The 24187-nt window shown below is 41.2% G+C and overlaps 2 long non-coding RNA genes across 4 annotated transcripts in view; one reads left to right on the plus strand and one right to left on the minus strand.

Moving 5' to 3' along the window:
* The window catches only part of LOC110403800, a 37630-nt gene that overhangs the window by 11212 nt on the left and 2231 nt on the right, over positions 1–24187 (plus strand). The window contains exon 2 of one of the 3 annotated variants that reach the window (XR_002441839.1): positions 22812–22873. The exons of 1 other annotated variant lie outside the window; for it this stretch is intronic. This is a non-coding gene — a long non-coding RNA (uncharacterized LOC110403800). Of the gene's footprint in view, positions 1–18562; positions 22874–24187 lie in introns of those variants that run through there. One more of the 3 variants, XR_002441838.1, reaches the window with a different exon arrangement.
* The window catches only part of LOC110403793, a 102245-nt gene that overhangs the window by 5275 nt on the left and 72783 nt on the right, over positions 1–24187 (minus strand). Inside the window, exons 7-10 of the long non-coding RNA XR_002441837.1 lie at positions 18310–18556; positions 16678–16821; positions 15427–15515; positions 9374–9437 (exon numbers count right to left, since the gene is read on the minus strand). This is a non-coding gene — a long non-coding RNA (uncharacterized LOC110403793). The remainder of the gene's footprint in view (positions 1–9373; positions 9438–15426; positions 15516–16677; positions 16822–18309; positions 18557–24187) is intronic.

A 24187-nucleotide genomic window follows, 5' to 3' on the forward strand; every position in this document is an offset into this window, starting at 1 on the left:
TCTTTAACAGCCACAGCTGTGATCTGCACCTGCAGTTGCACCATAGAGTTTCAGAGAGAGATGGTGTCCCATATAGGGCAGAGACTCCAAATAGTTTCTTAGCTTTTCTCTGAAGACAGCATCCACATCTTCACTTTGTCTCTGCCATCAAACTGCCTGATCAGGAAGAAGTAGATGAGGCTTTCTTCAGACAGCTGGAAGAAATCCACCTGGAAGAGCTGGCCCACATCATTGCAAGGCCACTCACAATTATCCATGAAAGGTCATTGCAGCTGAAGGAAGTTCCTCAAGGACTGGAAGAAAGCAAATATCACTGCCGCTGTCAAAAGGGAAGATTGAGGGAGCTACAGGCTAGCCAGCTTTGTTCCTGGGAATGTGATGGAACAAATAATCCTGGTTGATGCAACAGCTGATTTTGCTGCCATTCAGAGGGTCCTTAACAGGCTGGAGAAATGGACTGACAGAAACTTCACAAAGTTCAAGAAAGAGAAGTGTGAAGCCCTGCACCTGGGACAGAATAACCACACAGGCAGGAGCTGACCAGCTGGAAAGCATCTCTTCAGAAAAGGCCCTGAGGGTCCTGGTGAACACCAAGTGGCACCTGAGCCAGCAATGTGTCCTTGCAGCAATGAAAGCAAACAGCATCCTGGGCTGCGTTATGCAGAGCACTGCCAGCTGGGTGAGGGAGGTGACCCTTCCTCTCTACTCAGCCCTGGTGAGAAACCTCTGGAGCGTTGGGTGCTGGTGCTGGCCTTCCCAGTTCTTCCCTGTTCTTGTTTGTGGGCACTGAGCAGGTAGCTTATATTTATCAATTAAAAATGCATATAGTCATTTTCCTGGTCAGCTTTCCAATTTGCTTTCTTTTAAGTATGGAGTGCTCCAGTTCTGTGATGCATGGATTCTAGTGTTTGTCATTAAAAACTGGAGTAAATACATACCAAAAGACAAAGCTGTTTTCATAACAAAACTGCTCAGTAGAGTTAAAGCAATCCGACACACTGATCGGATATCTCTGTGTTTAATTTTCTTTAAATGCTTTCTGAATTCTTAATTTATGAATTACGATCTGGCTAGAGCTTTGGAAAAGTATCAGAAAATGAAGAAGAAAGTAGTAGAGAGATTTATTATGATTCCTGTATTTCATTTACTGCTTCTGCAGGGTGCAAGTGGAACCGCTATTTCCAAAGATTAAAATGGAGAAGAGTTTTTGAAAAGATCCCAACCAAAAGGCATTGAAAGTAATTTAAATAGCTGCTACTGCCATTGCTTCAATAACAATGACTCCTTATGTAACCTCAGTTCTATGATCTAGTATTTCTAAAGTAAATTATTTTGATCAATATATGTCAGGGAGTAGAAAACATGTGCAGGAACTAACAATAAGACTACAATGAGTAATGTTCCCTGAAATGAAACCTTTGTCTTAATGAGTAATGCTCCTTGAATGAGACATTGATAAGGTATGATTCCAAGATTCCAAGCCACCTCCGTGAGAATTTATAAATTATAGAGAATGTATGCTACTACTACACAATCTGAGACTTTTGAGTATTGCATATTTACAAAAATAAATAAAATAAAAAGGATGCTTAAATATTAATAAGAACCTCATTTATAGCAATGTCAAAGGCATATGAGAAATAAAAATTGAAACACCTGGCAAAAATGCATTAAAACACAGTGACTGAAAGAACAAAACAAAACACAGCAAAGCAAAAAAAGGAAATAAATAATGGATGAATTAGTCGTTTCTCTTGCATTGTTAAAAACACAACAGAGGATCAAATGACATTAAAAGAGAAACAGACATAAAAGCTTTTTTCCAGAAGATGAACTGTCGACATTCGCAGAATCCATCTTTAATTCAGAAAAAAAAAAAAAAACATAAAAAGGAAAAAAATACAAACAAAAATTCGCATTGCTTATTAAAGAAGATTTGGAAATTTACTTTCTCCTCTTTGGGGTTAGATTTTTGTCACGTTATTAAACGTGTAGACTTTAAAAAATTATCTTTGTTCAATTTGGGGTTGAAATAGGAACACTGTAAAAATAAAAAGATAAGGAAATACGTACAAAATGTATGGAAAAATCTGTAATTATATAAATCTTATTCATCTTTAATGCAGTCCCACATTATTTCTACTGTTTTTCAGAATGCCTGGTGATTTCTACAATGACATCTCTTCCAACACTGACTGATCCTTTCTCGCCCCTCTGTCTTTATTTTATTTGATTCTTGTGGCAAAGTCCAGTGGCCTGTTACTGCTTTTATTAGAGTCCCTGGGAGTTTTGCCATATCCTTGTTTCTCATTTTAATGAGAAAAAATCAGGCTCATGTTGTTGAAACCTAAACCAGAAGCTATTTCCATTGTGGTATTTTTTGCACAGTAGTTTCAGTACCTGGGCACAGAAACAAAGGGGGAAACATATAATCCAGTCTCTCTTCTCACTGGTGAGTACATGTGACAAAACCTATTAAAAACAACAGATATATCTAAAGCACCACCTTTTTTTCACTATTGTTTTTTTCTGCAACAGTGAGGCCTATTGGTAAGATTGACAACTCAAGTGAACACAAGACATTATTGCCCTTCTAGCAATGAGAAAGGTCAGGGAATGTGCAGCTATGTAGCCTTTTCTTGGGCCAGCAGTTCAGATGCAGATATCCTCTGCTCGACTTGAGAATTATTCAGAAGAGCAACACAGACAGTACTGCGGAGAAGGAGAACATGTATTAGACAACCAGGAAGAACAAAGGAAGGTGCTATGTTAGCGAGGTGTAGGCAAGAGAGAGTCTTGCTTTCCCTGTGGGAGAAAGCACACTCAACTTGAAATACAATATCTTAAGAGTGGTACTCATCAAATCTTAGAATGGTTTGACTTCGAAAGGACCTTAAAGATCATCTGCTTCCAACCTGTCTGCCATGGGCAGGGACATCTTCCAGTAGATCAGGTTGCCCAAAGCCTCATCCAACCTGGCCTTGAATGCCTCTGGGGATGGTGCATCCACAGCAATTCTTGGGCAACTTGTTTCAGAGCCTTACCATCCTCACAGTGAAAAATTTCTTCCTTATATATAATCTAAATCTACTCTCTTTTAGTTTAATACTGTTACCCTTTGTCCTATAACTACATGGTAAGGAATCCCTCCCCATCTTTCTTGTAGGCCCCCTTTGCACACTGGAAGACTGCCACAAGTCTCCCCTCATGCCACTTCTTCTCCAGGCTGAACAACCACAGCTCAATCATCCTTTCTTCACAAGACAGGTGTTCCAGCCCTTTGATCATCCTTGTGGCCCTCCTCTGGACCCACTCCAGCAGGTCCATGTCCCTCTTGTGCTGGAGGCCCCAGAGGTGCATGCAGCACTCCAGGTCAATTCTCATGAGCATGGAATAGAGGGAGACAATCACCTCCCCTGATTTGTTGGTCACACTTCTTTTGACACATCTCAGGATGCATCTCAACCCATGTTAGCTTTCTGAGCTACAAGCACACATTGCCATTCTCTGCCCAGCCTGTATTTGTGCATGGGGTTGCCCCAACCTGTGTGCAGGACCTTTCACTTGGCCTTGTTGAATTTAATGAGGTTCATGTGGTCACACCTCTCAAGCTTCTCAAGGTCTCTCTGGATGGTGCCTCTTCCCTCTGAAGTGTCACCTGCACCACTCAGCTTGCTGTCATCTCAAAACTTCCCAAGGATATGCTCAGTCTCACTATGTCGTTAATAAAGTTACTAAACAGTACTGATCCTGATACAGATCCCCAGTGGACACCACTCATCACTGGTCTCCATCTGTACTTTTGAGTTGTTGATTGCAACTCTCTGGATGTGGATACACAGTGAACTATTTATCCACCAAACAGGGCGTGCAGCACAGCACCAAAATAAACATTTTTGTTGCAGATACACTAAATCTGCTGAACTGTTATATGGAGGGGTTGTGAACTACTAATATCAAAGTTATGTGTTTGCAATGTCAGATAAATGCATATTTTGAATGTGGCTTTCATAAATCATAATGAAGGCCAAAAATGAAGAAAAAAAAAGTTATGAGTAATAGCCATTTCCATCTCTGTGGAAGACAATGAAGGACAACAGTTATGTGCTCTGAGGTGGTCCTCACATAAGGCTTTTCCCTTCACAGATGCTCAGAGAGTTCTCTCTGCTTAAACAACAACAACAACAAAATCTCAAAGCATCCCTTAATCAGAAACAGCTTGCAGAGTTCAGGAGAGGCTCCTAGAGCTTTCCAGGAACCCATGACTCCTCTAGCTCTCCCCACCCAACAGCAGCTGCCACTCTGACACTCCTCAGAGGTTTTCTGGGCAGGCCCTGCAATCTCAGAAGCAGTTCCTGAGGATCTAGAAGATCTCATAGCAGAGCCCCAAAACTGCTGTTCCTGTTCACCTTCTTTTCACTCCACTCATCAAAGTAAATTAGGCTGATTTGGCACTACTGTCTGTGTAGAGCAAGAGTTGTCTGCCTCAACTATCCCTCTGAAGCTTGGAGTTACTCTTCTCTGAACACAGAGAATACATCTATGGCCTTTTATGGACCAAGCTGAATATGAGTCAGCAATGTGCTCTGGTAGCAAAGAGAGTTCACGGTATCATGGACTACACTAGGCACAGCACTGCCATCAGGTGAAGGGAGGTGTTCCTCTCTGTTCAGCCATGGTGAAGCCACCCTCAGAGTGCTGGTTCCAGTTCTGTGCTCCCCAGTACAAGAGAGACATGGACAGACATACTGGAGAGCAGCCCAGTGATGCGCCACAAAGATGAAAGAACTGAAGCATCTCTCCTATGAGGAAAGGGTGAGAGAGCTGGGGGCTGCAACCTAGGGAGCAGAAGGCTGATGAATGAATCTTATCAATGTGTATAAATACTTGAAGGGAGGGTAAAGACAGAGCCCAGACTATTTTTAAGTGGTGCCCAGAGTCAGAACAGGAAGCAATGGCACAAACTGGAACAGAGGAGGCTCCCTCTGTACCCCAGGAAATAATACTGTAAGTGCTAGCTCAGAGAGGCTGTAGACTCTCTCTCCTTCAAAATATTCAAAAGCCATCTGGACCTGTTCCTGGGCAGGTTGCTTTAGGTGTCCCTGATTGAGTAGAGGGCATTGGTCCGGACAATCTCCAAGTAACCCTTCCAATATGAACCGTCCTTTGAAAATTATCTGAGCCTTGATTTTGATTGAGAATGTTTTGATAAAACACATTTTAATAGGTGATTTCCCTTTCAGCTTTTATGAAAACTAAAAATAAATAAATAAATAAATAAAAGATCTTCAGGATTTTTCCCAGTTTGCAAGACTTCTGTTCAGCAATTCCTACTCATCTCCTGTAAAAATGTACTTGAAAGTTAAATGATCCATAATTTTCAGATTACCAGTCCTTGAAAACTTTCACGATTTCAGTTTTCTTTCCCTATTCTGTGCAGGGGGAAAAAAAATCTCAAAACCTCCTCTGGGATAAAACAAATAATTTCCTTCCCACTCCCTATCATCGAGTCCCCAAGTGAAATGCTGGTACCAACAGAATCAACAGAAGATTACTACTCACAGTTGCCTTAGGCAAGGCAATATCCTTATGGATTTTTTTAATGTACTCCATTTTAAGTATAAAGAATGTATTTTACACTGATAGAATCTTTCAAAGCAGTGAGCTTTCTGAAGCTCAGTCTCTGTGAAGTTGCTAACCTTTTTAATTAGTGCCATGAAGGCACACAAATCTCTTTTGCACAATACAGTGAATTTAAATAAGTTTTTTTAAAAAATCTCATTCTCCTGTTCCTATGAATTATTTGCAGATGGTACTGCCAAAACTGTAAGATTTTATATCCACAAACCCTGCCTTTTGCACTTTCAGATGGGACAAAGTTTCTCCTATCTTCATGGTCAATGTGGTAAGGTCTTATAGGATGTGACTCTGTATATTCTGAAACCTAGGAAATCCTAAGTAGAATTCAGTATACTGTTGAAAGTATCATATTCAGGCTATAGGGTGAATTTTCTGAGGCTGAAAGATTCAAATTTATTTCTGACATGCAATATATAATGTGGATGTGTGAGATAATACAGCATTCGTTATCTTGTGATAAGGTTTGATAAGATCATAAAGCATATTAGCAAAGTGGTGTTTAGCTCCGTACCTTTGATCACTAGGGAAGGATTGGTAAGGTGGAAACAACTGCTAGCGATGTGTTTAGAGAGCATGACTCAGAAAGATTTGCTTAAGGTGGCTTTTGGCTTAGAGAATAAAGAGACTGTGAGAGGTAAAGAAGCCCTAGAAGAAGGAGGGCAACAGACTGATGCAGTAAGCTGTTTATGATAGCATCTAATTTGTGAACAGACAAACCTGCAGACAGACTGCCTGTTAAAAAAAAGTGGTTGTAGAGCAAAACAAGTATTCAAAGGCAGAATGGGTTAAAAGAGTGCTTGCAGGATGGCTAGACACACTTTTCCAAGAGACGAGGTCAGAAAGGTGCTGTCACTAAAGGGATTTTGAACAATGTAGAGGTGACTTTACAGGAGCTTTACAGGAACAGGCTTTAGCGGACCATATGGTCTTCCCCTGCCCTAATCTGAAATAAAGACCTGTACTGAACCCTAATATGAGTAATATGCCTTCCAAGTATGAAATTAGGCTTTTCTGTCAGTATGTAGACCATGTAATATCTTAAAATGAGGAAATCTTGTGATAGTTAAGGAACAGAAAGCATCTGCCACAGCACAGAGTGTAGAAAGTCTCCTGCACATCTGCAGTCTCTTCTCAGAGCTTGACCCACAAGTGGGACTTACAAGTGTCCTGATATTCAGAACTGGTCAAGAAAGAGACTTTTTACTACCCAGTTCAGCCTTTGGAGAGCAAGGTGCCCACCACCAGGAAACTTCCTGCCTTATCAAGTCTGATGTTCTTAAAAGTTTAAGCCCATGCATGCACATTCCTTCAGTAGCCCAAGGCAGCACTAGAAACCACGTATCTCTCACAACTGTAATGTGTAACCCACCCACAGGCTCAGCTAGCAATGACTTACAATCTCAATATACTTTTGGTGTCTCAGTTCTTTGTGCAGATTTGCAGGGATCCCTGTACAATTGTCAGCACTGTTACCAGAGGCAGTATATTCACTTGCTTTGGCAATGTTGTCCTGATCTGTCATGATGAATGTCCATCTGTGTCTTTCCAGTGCAAGACTGACATTAATGTTCTTTATCTTCTTACTTCTGAAAGCTACAGATGGTACTTCTGCTGCCTCATACACAATGATCTGATGAAGAAACTCTTTAAGACCATAGACATAGTTGGAACTTTACGGTTCTGCTATGTCACATTCATGAATCAATACCAATTGCAAAGATGCAACATCATGTTCTTTGTCTTGTTCAGCTGTTGTCTCACTTTTGCAGATCTCTATTTCCTCAGTCTCTCATGCTAAAATCGTTGGTGGTTTTCATGTGAAAATGTTTCTGTTAGCAATAGATCATACTTCAGTGTTCTCACTTTGCCATTAAGCAGTGCTTTAGTAATTGTTTAGGGTTCAAATCCTTGATCTTTTTCAGGAGACATTTTGTTATTTGAACAGCATTTCTACCAAGATGTTGGACCTGATTACTAGAAATTAGGATTTAGATGTGTAATCCTGAATTCTACCACAAATTCCTTAGCTTATGCACAATAAAGGATAGTCTGCTTTCAGAGGCTATTATATTAGCCTCCTTTAAAACACCCCAGGAGAAATACGTTTGAAATACATCAACTCCTGGTTAGTGGTGTCAAAGAGATCGGAATCAACTCTCAAGTGATAAATACAAGCTAACATATTCATTTGTTATATCAGAGTCACAGCCCAACATTCTTTGCCTCTCAGGCAACCGGTCTCCCAAGGAATAGATAAGCTAGTCCTAGTCATGAGCATCAGAGAAGTGCTGATGCCAGTGAACTGCTTTGACTATAGCAGATGCAGATTCCATGTGAAAGGTAGGAGGAAGAAGAAGCTCCAGCAAAATACTCAGTCTGTAGCTGCTTTTGTCTTCAGTGTGCATCATGCCCTCTTGCAATCACTTTGTCTGTGGATAATTCTAGCCTTTACCAACAGGAGTGTCTCCTGCCTTGAACAATCAGTGACACTGAAGAACATGTTGGGACTGTTCTTTCAGTAGAAGATCCTCAGTTTGTTCAGCACACATATTCTTTGGGTCTCTTTCTTCTTTCCTATATACTGCAAATACAGTAGAAATGAAGTACTGCCAATCACTTTAGAAGAGACAGCTGTGAGATCACCCTGACCTTTGTGTAAAACCATAGCAACCACAAAAACTTTCATGTCAACATACTATAACAATAGCATAAGTCATTTTAAGACCAGGTCCCAGTAATTTTAAGAATTTAAGCCCATTAAGTCAATGTGAAATTGAAAATCTGGAGTGAACTAAAGGGGAAAAAGGGAAAAGGGATCAGATCCTTCGCAGGTTGCCAGTGCCCTCCTTCAGGGAGCAAAGGAGCCATTTCTCTGTGTGACTGTTCTTATATACAGAGAGAGGATGACAATAGGAAACAAATGTAGTAGATGCCATGATACCTTCCACAGTCTGCAGGCAGTCTGAGTAGCATTTTTGAAATGAGGACTCCTCCCGCTGCCACCTCAGGGTGTTAAAGCAAGGCTGACCTGTAGCATTTCTCCTTTAACAACACCTCCACTGTAGTTTCTAACCAGGAAAAGAATCTGCAGGCTTCAACAATCTATCCAGATATACCATGTGACTATTAAATTATGGAAAGTAAGCCTGGCTCTTTGTGTCTCCAGAGCATGTGGGAACCCTGAACATTTCAGAGGAAAACACTCCTTCCCTGAATCTGCAGTTAAATCAGCAGTAACAGAACACTATCAGATAAAAGACAGTAACCAGTGTTCCTCTAGCTTCCTCTAGAAAATACATCAGCAGCCTATCAGCCCCACAGCTCATACTTTTGACCTATATTCTACAGTTCACATCCTTAGTCCAGGAGCAATCCAAAACATTTACTTTTCCCTGTATTTGTCACATTATACTAAAGAAAACCAGCTGCTGCCAAGTAGGATGCCCATTTCAATTCAATCAAAGCAGAATGACGGAGGCTAATTAAAAAATAATTTGATTACTTTTCGAGGATCTAACATCCATGATCCAGTCTAGATAGTTAATCAAGCTAAATATTAAATATCTCGTGAGGATGCAAAACTCCAGCAAGAGGTGATATTGGCTCATTAGATTGAGGTCAAAGTGCATCACCCTGCACCATGGAAGTGCAAGAAAGGAAGAGAAGAACTGGAATGTTCCACATCCACTGCATAATCATTCATAGACTTCTGTAACTTTAGTGATTTCCTTACGCTATCTCAATGATCTTCAAATTAAAAGTCCTCTTGTCTCTGCTGCCTCTTAGGACATTTTATCCTGTAGAAATAAGCAGAAATATGTTGCAGATGACAATGACAGATCTACATTCTCACCACACGCAGTGTGCTTCAACATAGACATCTTTCTGATTTCTAAACCTTCCAGACTTGGCTATCTAGAGTAAAAGACAATTCTCCTACTCTCTGTGGTGTTGATATAATCTTCTCTGATATCAAAATCTTCATCACTTGACCTTCTAGTAGATCAGAGGAAAATCTATAGGCATGCATACTGCTTTCCTGGATTCACACGCTTGCTCACAAATGCATCCATGCTAGTACCTGTACAGCTATACAGAAAGGTCAAATTAACCATGTTTGGCATTCCTGGTAAACATCATTTTAGAATCTGGTAAATATGCAGAGTCAGGAAATACGTGCTCAGAAAATACATACTAAGAAACGTATAATTCTTCAATATTCAGGAGGATAAGTTTGTCTTTGTGCAGAAAAAGAAAAAAAGTTTGAGTCATTAGCATTGTCTCTAGCTCAGATTCAGGAAACTTATGTTCCACTTAGCTCTCTCTTTACTCCCTGCTGGTGGTCCCAGCTTTTCAAAAATGACAACTAACAGTTCAAGGCATTCAAGCTTTGGGCTGCTAAAACAGAAAGGCCAGTCCGCTGGCAGGAAATGGAAATGGGGCAGAGAGAGGAGCCTGAGTGCTCAGGTCTTATTTAGCCCCAGAGATATCATGCTAGTGAATCCCTTGGGACTGCAGAAAGTCAAATGTCTTTGCAAGTTGAACGTGAGCCAGCTGTGTACCCTGGCAGCCAAAAATGCCAACTGTATCCGGAGGTGCACAAGGCCCAGCACAGTCACTAAGCAAGGGAAAAGGTTGTCCCACTTTCCTCTGCACTGCCTTGAGCAGTGGGCGCAGGTTTGGGTGCTGCAATTTAAGGACATTAAGCTGTTAGAGTGTCCAAAGGAGGGCTAGGAAGATGAAAGGAAGGGTCTGAAGAGGAAGGTATATGAGGAGCAGCTGAGGCACCTCGGTGAGTCCAGCCCAGAGGAGAGGAGCTGAAGGGAGGCCTCATGGCGGCTGCAGCTCCTCACAGGGAGCAGAGGGGCAGCGCTGAACTCTGCTCTCCGTGACAGCGACAGGACCCAAGGGAACGGCATGGAGCTGCGTCAAAGGGGCAGCTGGGGGTTAGGGAAAGGGTCTGCGGCAGGTTCAGCCTGGGCATGGAACAGGCTGCCCAGGGCAGCGGGCATGGCCCCAGACTTCTGGAGCTTGGGAAGCATTTGGTTAACTCCCTCAGAAATATGGTTTGGATTTTGCGTGCAGCCAAGAATTAGATTTGATGATCCTTGTGGGTCTCTTCCAACTCAGGATATTCTATGATTCTATGAAATGTCAGATTTTTCTCTTTCTCCTCCTTGGCTTGCTGGGGACATCTGGTTCATCCTGCCACTCTATTGCAATGTATACATAGCCTGTTCATCTAAGCCTTTGTCTTCTAGGGAGTTAGAAAAAAACAATAGAGCAGTGGAGGTGAAGCTGCCACAGCTCCAAGCCCCCAGCTCCACCTTGCAGTAAGGCTGAACACCTTTTTAAGTAGGCACACATACAGATGTACATATACAATACATATACACAGGGCACCATGGGCACACGTTAAGCGCTCATAAAAAAAGCAGAAAGCACCAATGGCCTCATCTTGTTCCCTCCTCTGCCTGATCAGAATGGAGGTCCATTACTATGAAATACATGGCCTCTGTCCCTGGAGGCATTCAAGGCCAGGCTGGATATGTCTCTGGGCAGCCTGCTTTAGTGCTTGGCAACCCTGCACTCAGCAGGAGGGTTGAAGCTAGATGATCTTTGAGGTCCTTTTCAACCCAGGCCATTCCATGATTCTATTATATATATATATATATAGCAGTACACACCTGTGCACATACACATTCACAAGTGCGTCTTGTTGTCAACACTCAGACCCTAGAATGTCTGGAAGGTGGCCTGGACCTCCGGGCCACTCCTGCAGCTGCCCCCTCCGTGTGCCTCACCCTCAGAGACACCTTCCCTGATGACTTCAAGGCCATGGCACCTACTCACCAGCACATCCAGCTTGGTCTTTACTAGTGATCACACTCTGATATAAACACCCATACTTACTGCAGTTGTTGGCATCATAGATACATGCCTTTCAACCTGTGAGCCCAACCCAGATGCTGGCACACAGACCGCCTTGATCCTTCCCTTTTCTCGTATCCAGTTCTTCCCTAAACACCCCTCCCCAAATGCTCTTCCTTTGCGTTCCATTATGTGTCCCATATCCCTGTAGGAAGCAACTCCTTTACTCTGCAAGGTGCTGCAGAGAGCCCTTCTGTTGACTCACTGGGTGGGCATTCTCCAGTTCTTTGGACTGAGGTTTTCTGGTTCAGCCTGGGAGGCTGTTACCAAATAGCATTATTGTGCTCTTTTTATCTATTGTAGTTTCTATGGAAATAAATAGGAGGCATTACTTTTGAAGCAACCTACATATACTAAGATCTGTTTTCTGTTTCTTAAACAACTGTAAAGACTCATGCAGATCTCCACCTTTCAGTGCTCAAATTTGTACCAGCCTTGGTGGAGTATCCATCCTCACATCTGGAATTACTTGATAAGCTCAACAAACCAAGTAAAGATATTTGATGTTGCCCTTCAGACTTGTAGGCCACCTTCTGGTCTGTCTGTGGATATTTTTTGCATCTTTTGATCCTAAACTCTGTCCCACTAAAGTTTGCTTTTCTGTGATAGCCTGAAAATTACCATCTGCTGGAAACTTAACTCCTTTCTTGGTATCACAGAAGATGACAGGAACCTTCTTCAAAGAGGAAGGCAACATTTAATCTATGCATAATAGGAAGAGTTAAATTGACTTTATCATCTGATGCCGATTCTTGTCCTTTAGCTAGTCAATATTTGTAATGAGTAAGCCTGTCTTTCTCTAAGTTTATCTAAAGGTTTTCCAGACCATTTAAGTTTTATGAGTCTTAAACATATGATACATTTTCTTCACAAGTTTTCTAGAATTTTCTGGAATGTGCTATAGTACACATTAGCATCAGGCAAGAGAAAATAATCCCCTTCTAACACCACGTGAGCAGGCTCTGAATATAAAGGTGCTAATAGATACATAAGCCATTTAGCCATGAAAGGTGCATACTTTGTAGAATCCACTATCTTGAAAAAGATAATTTTTCATGACGAAGAATTCTTCATAGCCTTCTAGTTATCTCAATTTCAAAAATTTAGCAATGAAAAAGGAAAAATTAAATTGAAAATGGTGTTTTCATGTAACTTATTGAAGCTTCATTACTGATTCTGCTCCCCATGGTGAGAAAATCCTATATACTACACAGAACTCAGTCAACTGCATAGTATGTATGCTATGTATAGTATTGCACACACAAACATTATATAATTAATAATAAAGAATATATGCTATATGAATAATTTTTAGATTTATTACTTTGATATGTATTTATTGTGCATTTAAAGTAATATTAGTTATTCGTGTTTTGTACACATCTGAGATGTAGAAAAAAATACAGTAAGGTGGTAAATTGCTCATAATTAATGCCATGGAGACAAAGAGCTAGAAATCTCCTTAAAACAAATTTCAAATCATTTACATATCATAAGGGAAAATGGGAACCTTCACCAAAAGCAATGACAGATTTGATGCAGTGGAAAATAAATTATTCTTCATCTAAGGATGAGAAAACCTATGGAAACCTGAAGTAGCTCTAGAAGTCACACTAGCAATATCATTGGGAGAAAATATTAAGGTCAAGAAACAAATTTTGAAGGGGATGTGTAACAAGTTTTATTCAAACAGCTGCTGTTAGAAATTGTGTTCAAGCTTCTGAGCACACAAACCATACCTCAAGAGCAGCCTAATGACGGGCATTACAGGCCGAATTACAATTTCTTAGAGAAATATTTACTGTGAAGGAAGAAAGGAATATCACAAGTTCAGCCAGTCATGGCAATGTAGCTGAAGTTAGATGTCTGAAGTGTGTAAACAAGCTCCTTACGTTTTTTTCATTGATTGCAGGAATTTCATATCACGCTGCTGTGACTCCCATCCAGAATATATCTTTCCTAATTAGCTTGTGCGTGTCTTTAAACCACATGTTATATGGGCTATTAAACAAAGGAAAGGCAAATTAACAATGAATCAGTCTATTCCACCAATCATTTCCCATGGCCAAGGTAGTTACAGAGCATACCTGCTAATGCAGGTGCACCTGATAGGGTCTGTGATGGAGCTGGTGCTCCTGATCAGTCCTTTTTCATGGTCCTGTAACCCCAGGCTCTTGTTGCCCCATGTAAACCGTGTAAATTCGTGTAAATTTGAGGCAGAATTAGATGGAACTAGAAAAGGAATAGCTTCTCTCTCATACAGACACGCATAATCCTCTCTCTTACTCCCATGGGCTCTCTTGAGGAAGGCAAAATAGGATCCCCTCAACTCTCCCTAATTTTGATTGTTCACAACAAAAATTAAGTCAAATGCACAAAATGCATGCACATTTCAAAACTGAAGCCAGCTGCATCATCTCAGTCCCAGCTAACTGTGTTTTGCCACGGAATACACAGCAGGCTATCTAGAAATCCTGGGGAAGAAAAGCGTCTGAAACAACGTGTTGTGTATCAAAAACATCCCTATTCAAAACAACCAGAAAACCTTCTTATTTCTGTTTGGTAATCAAAGAGCTTGCAGAAGCAAGGCTCCTTAAACTGATGTAAATCACCATGCAGTTTCCATAGCAAGAGGGATATTTCCATGCGCTTACTCTGTTTTGTTGTAAAGCACTTCTTGCTGATATTAGAAAGCAACAAAACTAATCAAGTCTCCTCACCCTAGCACCTTGAAAAAAAAAAAACCTAAATAAATAAATACTCAGTTCACATATTTGCCATGCCCTTTCAAGGACATTCATTCTCATTCGATCACCCATTTTCAACTCCTGTTCACAGCTCCTTTTCCCTTTCTCTCTTCCACTTTTGGAACAGGAGGGAACTCTTTATGCTGAAGGCCATCCCTCCTTTGCAGTGGATCTTTCATGAAAGTTTCCATCCATCTGGGGGGGCAGGGAGAGGCATATTTCCTGCAGCTGCTCCTCCCCATGACTCAGATTGAAGCCGGAATGCCCATGCTCTTCCTCCAGGACTTTTAGGACATGGCACTCACAACATTGCCAGTTTTTAATCACTCAGAGAAATGTGGAGTTTTGATCCTAGTCATCAGCCTATCCCCTCACAGAAAGAAGCTGGGTTTCTGCACTATTGTACAATAGTTGGGCAACGCTTGTAATTTCTTAGCTCCAGTGCTCAGATTTTGGTCTTCAATAATGTGTTGCTTTTCCCACACTTTAATGGTCTCCTGTATTTCACATTAGGCAGTCATCAGGATGTCAAGTACGATAACAGCCTCCTGGGTGTTCTCAGCCAGTATGCCAAAAATATAATGGCTGCTCTTTTTGGTTTTTAATAAAGTTATCGGGATGGTGGCTGTAGGTTTTTGATGGGCTTGCCGTATGCTCCACATTTCCATATAGGAAGATGATGACGCTAATAAAATGATTATTTGAATAGCACTTTATGATTTAAAAGGAGTGATTTGATACACATGTACACGAGTCCAGACCTGGAGCTATTATATCCAATTAAAGCATTCTGCACTTGGGCATGCATTACAGTTAGCGCACAGGAGAAATAGATGTATTTGTATTTTCAGTCTGATTATAAAATTGAATCACTGTTTGCCTCCAGCTTAACCCCCTTACAGCTGAGTGGCTGAAGCAAAACTAGAGATGAATCTAATAGACTAAATCTCTTCTTTGAAGAGGCTAACTAAATTAGACGGGGCAATTTTCTGTCTGTTACATCTTTGTGCTTTGTAGTACCATGCACTGCTACATGTCCCGGAGAAATCAGAGCACTGGTACCCTCTGCCTGCCCCATAAGACTGAAAACATAAGCACTGGTCCCAACCTAAGGTCTCTGCAGTAAGGGACATCTCTGCAGCCCAAGTTGTCATCGTGGACAGCACAGCAACAGCCATTGCACTTCATCAGTCTCAACTGCAACAAGAAAAACAGAGAGATAATTCTGTTGAAGAAAGGAATACAGCATCATAAAAAAGTGGCATTTTATATATTCAAAGTGCATTAGGAGCAGTCACTGGGACGATCTCTTTCCATGGGTGTTATCTATGATCTACCCACAAATTGCTGCAGTGTTGGAGGGGATAGAACGGAACAAGTGAGGCATCACATCCACTGGGGAAATTAATAAGCCTTAATCACCCTCAGAGACGTTACCTGAGCTTCCACTTACACCCTCTGTCATGGGCCATTTAAGCTCAGCCTTGAGCGTTCACTCTGAGTTAGAGTTTACGTAAGAACTGTGTTGAATGCGTGTACTCCAGCTCAGCCACATCTGTGTCTCTGCCTGGCTTTGGCTAAGGGATTGACTTCACAGGTTGATGCTGGGCCTCCCTTGTCTTTCTGGTCCTGGATCTGACCTGTGGATTAACTTCTTGGCTTGATCGTGGACTTCATGCCTTATCACCATGAGCTTACCTGGTGATCTAGACACTTGTTTGGACCTACCTATGATCTCTGGGCCTGCACCTGATCCTGCGCTAGGGGTGGTAGGATGAGTTTTGTCTGTTGAGGCTTTGCTGACTCCACTGAAATCCCTGTGGCTTTTGGCAACCAGGGAGTTGCTGGCCTTTGCTGCACACTAACATCATTACTTCATGAAGCAGAGTTTCAGTATTTCCTTGGCTAGTAAAAAAGGAGTGGAATTGCTTTTGGGGCTGAATGAAGTCAAGCAGAAGGTTTAACTAAGGAGAAAAAAAAAAATCACAGACCAGAACTGAAGAAGGGAATGCTGCCAAGCATGGAAATCATCTACAAGCTTACCAGGACCTTGACTGAATGACTTAACCCCTTTAGCAATAAATATATAAGTCAGTCTTCTTCAGCTTCATTCCTCAAAAATGAAAAGTATGTGTGGCTTGCTACCTATACCCTTTCAGAGATCTCTCCTGACTCTAAAACTGGCCAGCACTTGAATGAACAAGGCATTGATATTAGACAGTTGGAGCCCCTTGGAGCTTGTGTTAATCCCATTAGTCAGAATGATAAAATCTTTAGCTTTAGGCACTGACTGATATATTCAGTTGTGGTTGTGAAAGGAGTGGATGCGCAAACATGGGTACCTAGTGTGATGATTTACCATTTAGCTGCTTGCCAGACTGATGATATAGATAAGAGGACTTCCTTCTTGATGCATCCTTGCTGCATTCTGGAAAGGCCGAGGACATGGTGTGTAGCCTTTACTTACTAAAGTCAGTGCTCCTGGCTCCTGTTCACTGGGTCTCTGAAGAAGAAAGAAATGCTTGTCTGGAGCACTTGGGGTGCGATATAACATGACAGTAAATCAAGTGTCTGGTGGCCACAGAGAAAGTGAAAATAAGAATTGCCAATGACAGACGAGAAATGAATGGCAGCGTATCTGCATGCAAATATTCTTTGGAACCCTCCAAACATGCATCCAGGAAAAAAAAAACAGCACAGCTACCTTCCTGCCTGTACCCCTGATTTCCCAGATGAGGGGAGAAGGGCCAGTGCTCATTTGGGGAAACTGTGATAATATAGGGTTGGGCTGGAAGCAAGGGAGCCTCCAAAACAGGATATTGTGGTGCTCCCAGGTACCCAGTTTAGAGGATGTGAAGCTGCAGGCAGCATGCAGGCACTGAGGGAAGCTGACATCCAGTCATTAAAAAGAAAAAGATTTGGAGGATTACCCTTTTAAACTAAGGAAGCTTTGCAGGGTTATCAATCAAACGTATTCCAACAGAGCACAGACAGACTTATTAGAATATTTAACTGTTGACTGGTCAGTTGTCGCATTCACACAAGTAACTAGGATTCTGTTTGCTGCTAATAATATGAAAGGTTACATGGAGAAATGCACTAACTTTGAATTGCTTGGTAATCTGAAGATTTGCTGTTTTGTCAATGCATTGATTTAGATGTAAATTGCTCATAGTTTTGTGTCCTTACTAGAGGTGCAGTGTTTAGAACAGAAATATCTATATTTTCACTAAGCAGTTCAGTTAGGGAGCATTAGGTTGTTTTTTATCTTTTCTTAATGTGTTGCATAAATTGTTCAGTACTTGGGGTTATTAAGTGGCCATTTTTACGTATTTTTAAATCTATATTAAAGCATGGCTCAGGTTGATAATGCTTGATTTTTCAAAGGCACCATGGTCACACAAATCCCATTAATTTCAAAGGCATTTAAGAGTTCTCAGCATTTCTGAAAATCTAGTCATCCTGAGTGTCCATAACCATATTTTAATCAGCTATTTAGGCCTTTGTGGTCAGTGCGCACACCACCTTATCCTGCTCCCAGAGAGACCACTTACAGATGTCTCCTGATTCTCTATTTCAGAGTCAAGAGGTGGATTATAATGAGATTGCCTGCCCTCCCTCTTTCTTACTAATATTTCAGTGTTATGCAGAAAAGGGAAAAGATCTTAAATGTTGAGATTTCCTGAAGGCTCTGCTGCCACAGAAGATGCATTTTTTCTCTAGTATGGATAAGCTTGTCTCTCTGGTTCCTCCCTTGTGCTTCCAGGCACACCATAACCATCTGCCCAAAAGCAGCACTACAGTAGCAAGCACTAGAATACAAATAGGAGATGCAGCAAAATCTCCCAAACAAGAGATGTTGTGGGATGCGTGGTAATGTTAAAAGATCCCTGCAGGAGGGTGCAGCATTCAAGTTCCCCAACATGCCTTGTGGGACTTGTTCCATCCACACTCCACCTCAGATCAAGGCAAGTAACCCAGTTGTGAGTACCTATTACATGGTCACTTCTACTCTGTTAAGCAAAATGGATGAGTGGATGATTCTCTCCCAGCATGTGTAGAGGAACGCTGTCTTCAGTTCTCACATTCTTCTCAGCTCCCAAGAGCCCTGGTGCGAACTCTAGCTTGGTCACCAACACAGCACCTGTAGCACTTGATGTCCGCAGTGGTGTGGAAAAAAGTAAGGTATCGTCTTCCTTGACAGAGTCTACCACAGTCATCAGTGCATTTCTTTCCCCCTATATTAGGATGGGTACAGAATCCCAGTGTTAATTTCTCATCATAAAAATAGGGGTTTCAATTTCCAGAAGCTTGTCCTTTCTTTGCCTCCCCAGACTGAAACCCAGGCAGGGTGCATTTCCCATGTGTCAATATTGAGTGTAAAGACATTTCTCACAAGTTGAAAAGAAATCATGAAAATATCTTTACCAACCTCTTTTAGTAGACATTGACTTTGACATGGATCTAAGCTCAACTTAGCTGAAGCAGTTTTCACCAGGGGACAATATGTATTTCTAAATTGCCTGTAACATTCTAAATAATAAAAGAGCAAGCTAAGGAGGGAGAGAGAAAAAAAAGAGAGAGATTGAGAGAGAGAGAGAGATCCAATAGTTTCCATCTAATAAAGTCTGACAAACGAGAGCTAGACATGGTTTTGGTTTGATACGGAGAAAGCTGATATACAAGATTACCAGACACTCCTCTGGGGAGGAGTGAAACTTCACCTTTTTAACATTTTGTTAATAGGCTGAGTTCAACAGTACAGTGAAAATGTTCAAATGGAAGTTAAGCCACAGCTGGTTTATAAAGTTGCTTTTTGCACTCCTGCACTAAGATCAACTTTTTGAAAATATCAGCAGCTGCACTCTGGACTGTAGTCTCTCACCCAGGAGGGAAGGGTACTTTCCCTCTAAAGCATCATGCTGCTTGGGCTGCAGACAGATGGTACAACCAGGAGCCTCCTGGGCACACAAATGTGAAACTGTTAGAGAATCTGGGTGTGAAAGACTCGCTTCTTACAGAATGACCTAGAAAATTAGGCAAATCATGTAAAGCAGTTGTTGGCCCAGCTAAGTATCCTTTGACTTCCCTGCTATCAATCAGCTAGCTCTGTGCAAGGTGTGTCCACACTCGTTCACTGAAGGAGAGAGAAAGAAAACATTCATTAAAATTAACTCAGACTCACTTTAAATTCAACTCATAGAACTAGAGTAAATTCCTGGGCTGGAAGCACAGAATCAGCATTTGTGACACAAAATCAAGGAGATTTATTTACCACAAGGTGCAGAGATGATGCCATACTCTTGCTTTTTACTTCTGTCTATCGATCTTGAATACTCTGAGCCTCCCCAGTCCAGTAACTGATCAAGCTCAGCAGTGGCTCATTTTCTGTAGGCCTGTAGCTATATATAGTAGCATTCTCAGTATCACATGAGGGTTTTTTTAAGCAGTATTTGAAGAAATACATGAGTCACCAGATGACTCCCTTTGAACAATGAAAGTTTTATTCACCAGTATTGTAAAGATATGGCCAAAGCTCATAACATATACTCAAAAGAAATTATCTGCAAAGACAATAAAACACCTCTGCAATACATTTCCTTGACTGCCTTTATCTTTATGTGCTTCAAAACAAAGGAATTTTTTGTCATGCGTGTTCCATCTTTTGGGTCTTCGTGTCTGATGCGCCCCTTAACTGAGGTTTGTGGGTTTGGTTTGACTCTTTACAAAGAGAGACTGACAACATGGCTGATTTGGGCTTGAACTCCAAACTGCCACGATTCTTCATGGTGTGGTAAAGGCTTGATTCACGTCTATCCTCATAAGCACTTTCTAATGTTTGCTAGCACACTGCATTTTTAGCTGTTAATCATGTTGTTTTCATACTACATTCCTCTCCCCCAGAATTCCCAACATTGGTCTCTTATTATATCTGCTAAAAAAATCAACCAGCGTATATATATTTGTCTCCTAAGTCAAGAAGACCACAAGTGGGAGTAGCACTGCAACCATTAATGGAGTAATGGGGCAGTGTTATCATTTATGTTTTCACTGTGCCAGTAAGGACAAGCTGTGGTTTACAGATTTCACAATCTTGCTTTGTCAGACAGACAGACTGCTATGTAAAATACTCCACAAAATCCTGAAAGGAACTTGAAGTCAGATCCAGTTCGAGTTTCAGCTAGATGAGCCAGCTGAAAAAATCAAAGATGAAAAAGGGGGAAAAAAACACCAGACTATTTCTTCCTAAATTGTGTCAGTTTGATTTCTGGCAGACACAGGTTGAGTTTATTATTGCATTTTCTAATACCCCCAAGCTTTGGGGCATTTCTCTTTGCAATTTTGCTGAATTTATCATCATGCTATTAGCTCAGCCTGCTTAATAGTCTGTGTCTGGGAGGCAGCTGGTCCTGCTCCTGAGAGAAGCCCCCACCCCACACATTTAACACTCTCAAGCCACTGCAATCTTCCATTTTCTTTTACTTTTTTCTTTTCCTTTCTTTTTCTTTTCATTTTCCTTTTCCTTTCCCACTCTCTTTTTCTTTTCCTTTTTCTTCCTCCTTTTCTTTTTCTTTTTCACTACAATCATAAATGTATAACGTTTGTTTGTTTGAACAAACATCCTCTCCAAGATGAAGAAGCCAGGAACAGAAGAATACAGAACAATACCCTGGCCCCTTCAAAGTCTGAGGGAATGCTGTCACTGAGGGAATGCTGCGATTGTCCTCAGCGAAGCCAGGATTTTAGTCTGAGTTTTTCTGCAAAACCAGCTTATGTGTCACATCTTTCACATGGACATTTCAGAGAATTATCAAAAGAAGATGCTGTTCCCTCAGCAAATGATTGCTCTGCCAAAATACAGATGCTGCAGGAGGGGAATTCCTATTTACCCTAGGTTATTATCAAGTGAGTACCCTGATTCCAGCACTGACTGAAGCACAGATCAAAAAAGCAGAGTTAGTAGTGCTGGTCAGCAGTGGAGCCACCAGGCCATCAGAGCCTAGGGCAAGCACAGCACTGCAATCCTCCTCTAACCTGGCAGCCTCCAGCCATCCCTACACACCACCCCTTTCTCTCTCTCCTCCCAGGGAATACCTGTCCTGCTGCAGTTCTGATAGGATCACAGCAGGAGGAGGAAATATCTATCAATCCCAAATACTGCCACAGCTAACCATCATCTTGATGGCCTTCGCCATGAGGCACTGACCTTTTCTACACTGCAGTGGTTATTGTCTTGGGCATAGCCACTGAGTGGCATTAAAAAAAAAAAGAGAAAGAGAGAAATACTAAGCACACACATCAATCCACAAAGTAACTCTGGAAAACTGCAGACTATAGCCACCCTCCAAAGACTTCGTCGTTTTGAGTTAGCTTCAAAAATTCCACCTCATCTTCAGCTTTAATCTGATAAACCCTGATGAAGTTTCTGCAAAGCAAAGCCACTAGCCAGTGAACCAAACCAGTCAAGTACATTAAATGAGCAGCAACAACTACCATTAAAGAACATACAGGTGTTAAACAACAAACACTGCTGAACCCAGAAATAGCTTTTGTCCTATTTCTTGCATCTCATGCACACAAAGAAGTGTCTGCTTATTTGTTGCCTGGCTTAGCTGCTGCTTGATTTTGTCTTTATAGAGGTTTATAAACAAACTCTCAGCTTTAGCTCAGTGAAAAGAAAAAAAAGGTCAGTATCTCCATTAGTCACCATTTTCAGCCTTCTCCACCTTTGATCATAGCCAGAAGACTCAGAAGTTTCAGAAGAACACACCTGCTAATGACAGTATACTTCAGATCAATAGTCTGGCGCTAAGAAAAATGTACCACACATTAAATGTTCTTCTCAATCTATGCAACATGCTGGATCTGGTATTTTCTGGTTCATTAGATATTTAAAACAGCTGTTTTCATTTGTAATATTTAGTTGTTGAACTATTTTCTGATCAGTCAGACTCCACCTTACTGATTTAGTTATGATGGCTTTCTCTTCACGTTCCCCTGCCTATGTCTTTGCAGTCTGAAGCTAACTCTCTTCCAAGAATCTGTTTTACAGCTCTAAAGTACCTCTTGCAAAGTCCCCTGGTCACCATGTAACCTTTCTGCAGTTAGCATTACAGATGGCCTTTCCCTAGTCATTTTCCCCAGAACATTCTTCCCATTAATCTTACAACAAAGGATGACCTCATGCAGTGCACTCAAAATGACCCGACTGCTCTTCTGCAAACAAGAATGGGTTTTGGAGAATAGGCAGCAAGGAGAGAGGTAAGGGAATGATTTCCACTGTCTCTTCTAACACTAGAGAGGGAACCAAGTGAAACTTGTAGGCAGAAGGTTCAAGCAGAAAACCACACCTGGTAGCTCAAATAATTAAGTCTCTTTTCATGGGAAACTGAAAATGCCAAAAAATTACATGAGCTTTGCAAAGAAAGAATTAGATATATTCATGAGGAAAATAAATTCATGAAGAAGTGTTAAACAAGTTGTTCTTTCCAGCAAGTGAACTGCTGCCCCAAGTATACCAATTTTAAGAGAAAGTACAGAAGCCTACTCTAATGGTAAGTCATCCTTTCAATGAATCTTACTAGATATTAGAGAAAAAAATACCCAGATTGTATCCTTGATTTAACAGTAGTTCTTGTAGTTCTGTGAAAGAGGTAAAAAAAACATGGAATTTGCATGATTATATATATCTGTAGTAGTAGTAGTTTAGGAGTCTACTGCTAGCACTAGTGTCTTGCATTTTTATAACCTCTCACAGATAATTTTAATTGCCTTTTTATTATATTTATTCAATACTTTTTAATTCACCTTTAATTGTATCTTTTATTGCACAAGACAGGGATCAAATTTAGATGAACTGCTTTAAATGGGAAGGATGATAAATTCTGGCATATGGCTTGAACATTAATGTGAACAGTGTTCCTTTCACATAGAAAGTTCCTGCTTGAAAAGACTATAAAGTGCTGAGAGAGTCCTTTCTCAAGATGATCAGTCTGGAAGTGCTTGTCAGAGTCAGCAATAAAGAGCAAGAGTGGGAGCTAATGAGAGAAGACCCATTAGACCATCCCACCACTCATTTCAGCCAGTTCACCTTGACTGCTCAGGCTCTCTACATTTGGCCCTGCTCCTCTTTGGGGAAAGCAAAACCCAGGACAAATTCCAATTTTTTTGACCAGGTGGATGACAAGCACCTTCAAATATGAATTTTTTTTCCTGTGGTATGCTGATAAGGACATGCTGCCCATATCCAGCAAAGTTACTCTCCAGCCAAACTTATTCATGGGCCAACATAGATGCTCTGTGTCAGAATAGCTGTCCCCACAATAGCTGTTGGTCTTCCTCCACAAACAAAGTTAAGCAGATTCTTCCTTTTTGCACACAAGCCGTGAACACTGAGTTCACCAGGACACACAAGACAGCCTCAGCCCTCACTGCACGGCCACACAATGAAGTGTCTTTGCCTGTGCACAGTAACCTACCCAACATCACACATGGTCTATGAAGATCTGACGCTTGGTAGCATGCAGGATGTAAACTACAATTTCACAGTCCGAGGAGCTCTTCCAAGTTTCATGACTGCGTAGGAGTCTTATTAATTAAACATGCTCCATGTTATCACAGCTCTTGTATCAATTAGGTCCTGAATTGGTGCCCTGCTGTACGGAGTGACAATGCCGTTGTCCTTTGGATATTACATTGGTGTTTTGACTTATTAGTTTGGTTGTTTAATCCAGATTTTCAAACATGTGGTTAATAAAAATTGAAGGCTTTATTGAAGGCTTCTATTATGTAGCTATAGCACTGGCCATACTTATAAATTTAATTACTTCTCGTGGGTTTGTACTAATTATATCACTTCAGTTTTATTT

Source organism: Numida meleagris, chromosome 1 (assembly GCF_002078875.1).
Source record: "Numida meleagris isolate 19003 breed g44 Domestic line chromosome 1, NumMel1.0, whole genome shotgun sequence".
Taxonomy (NCBI): Eukaryota; Metazoa; Chordata; class Aves; order Galliformes; family Numididae; genus Numida; species Numida meleagris.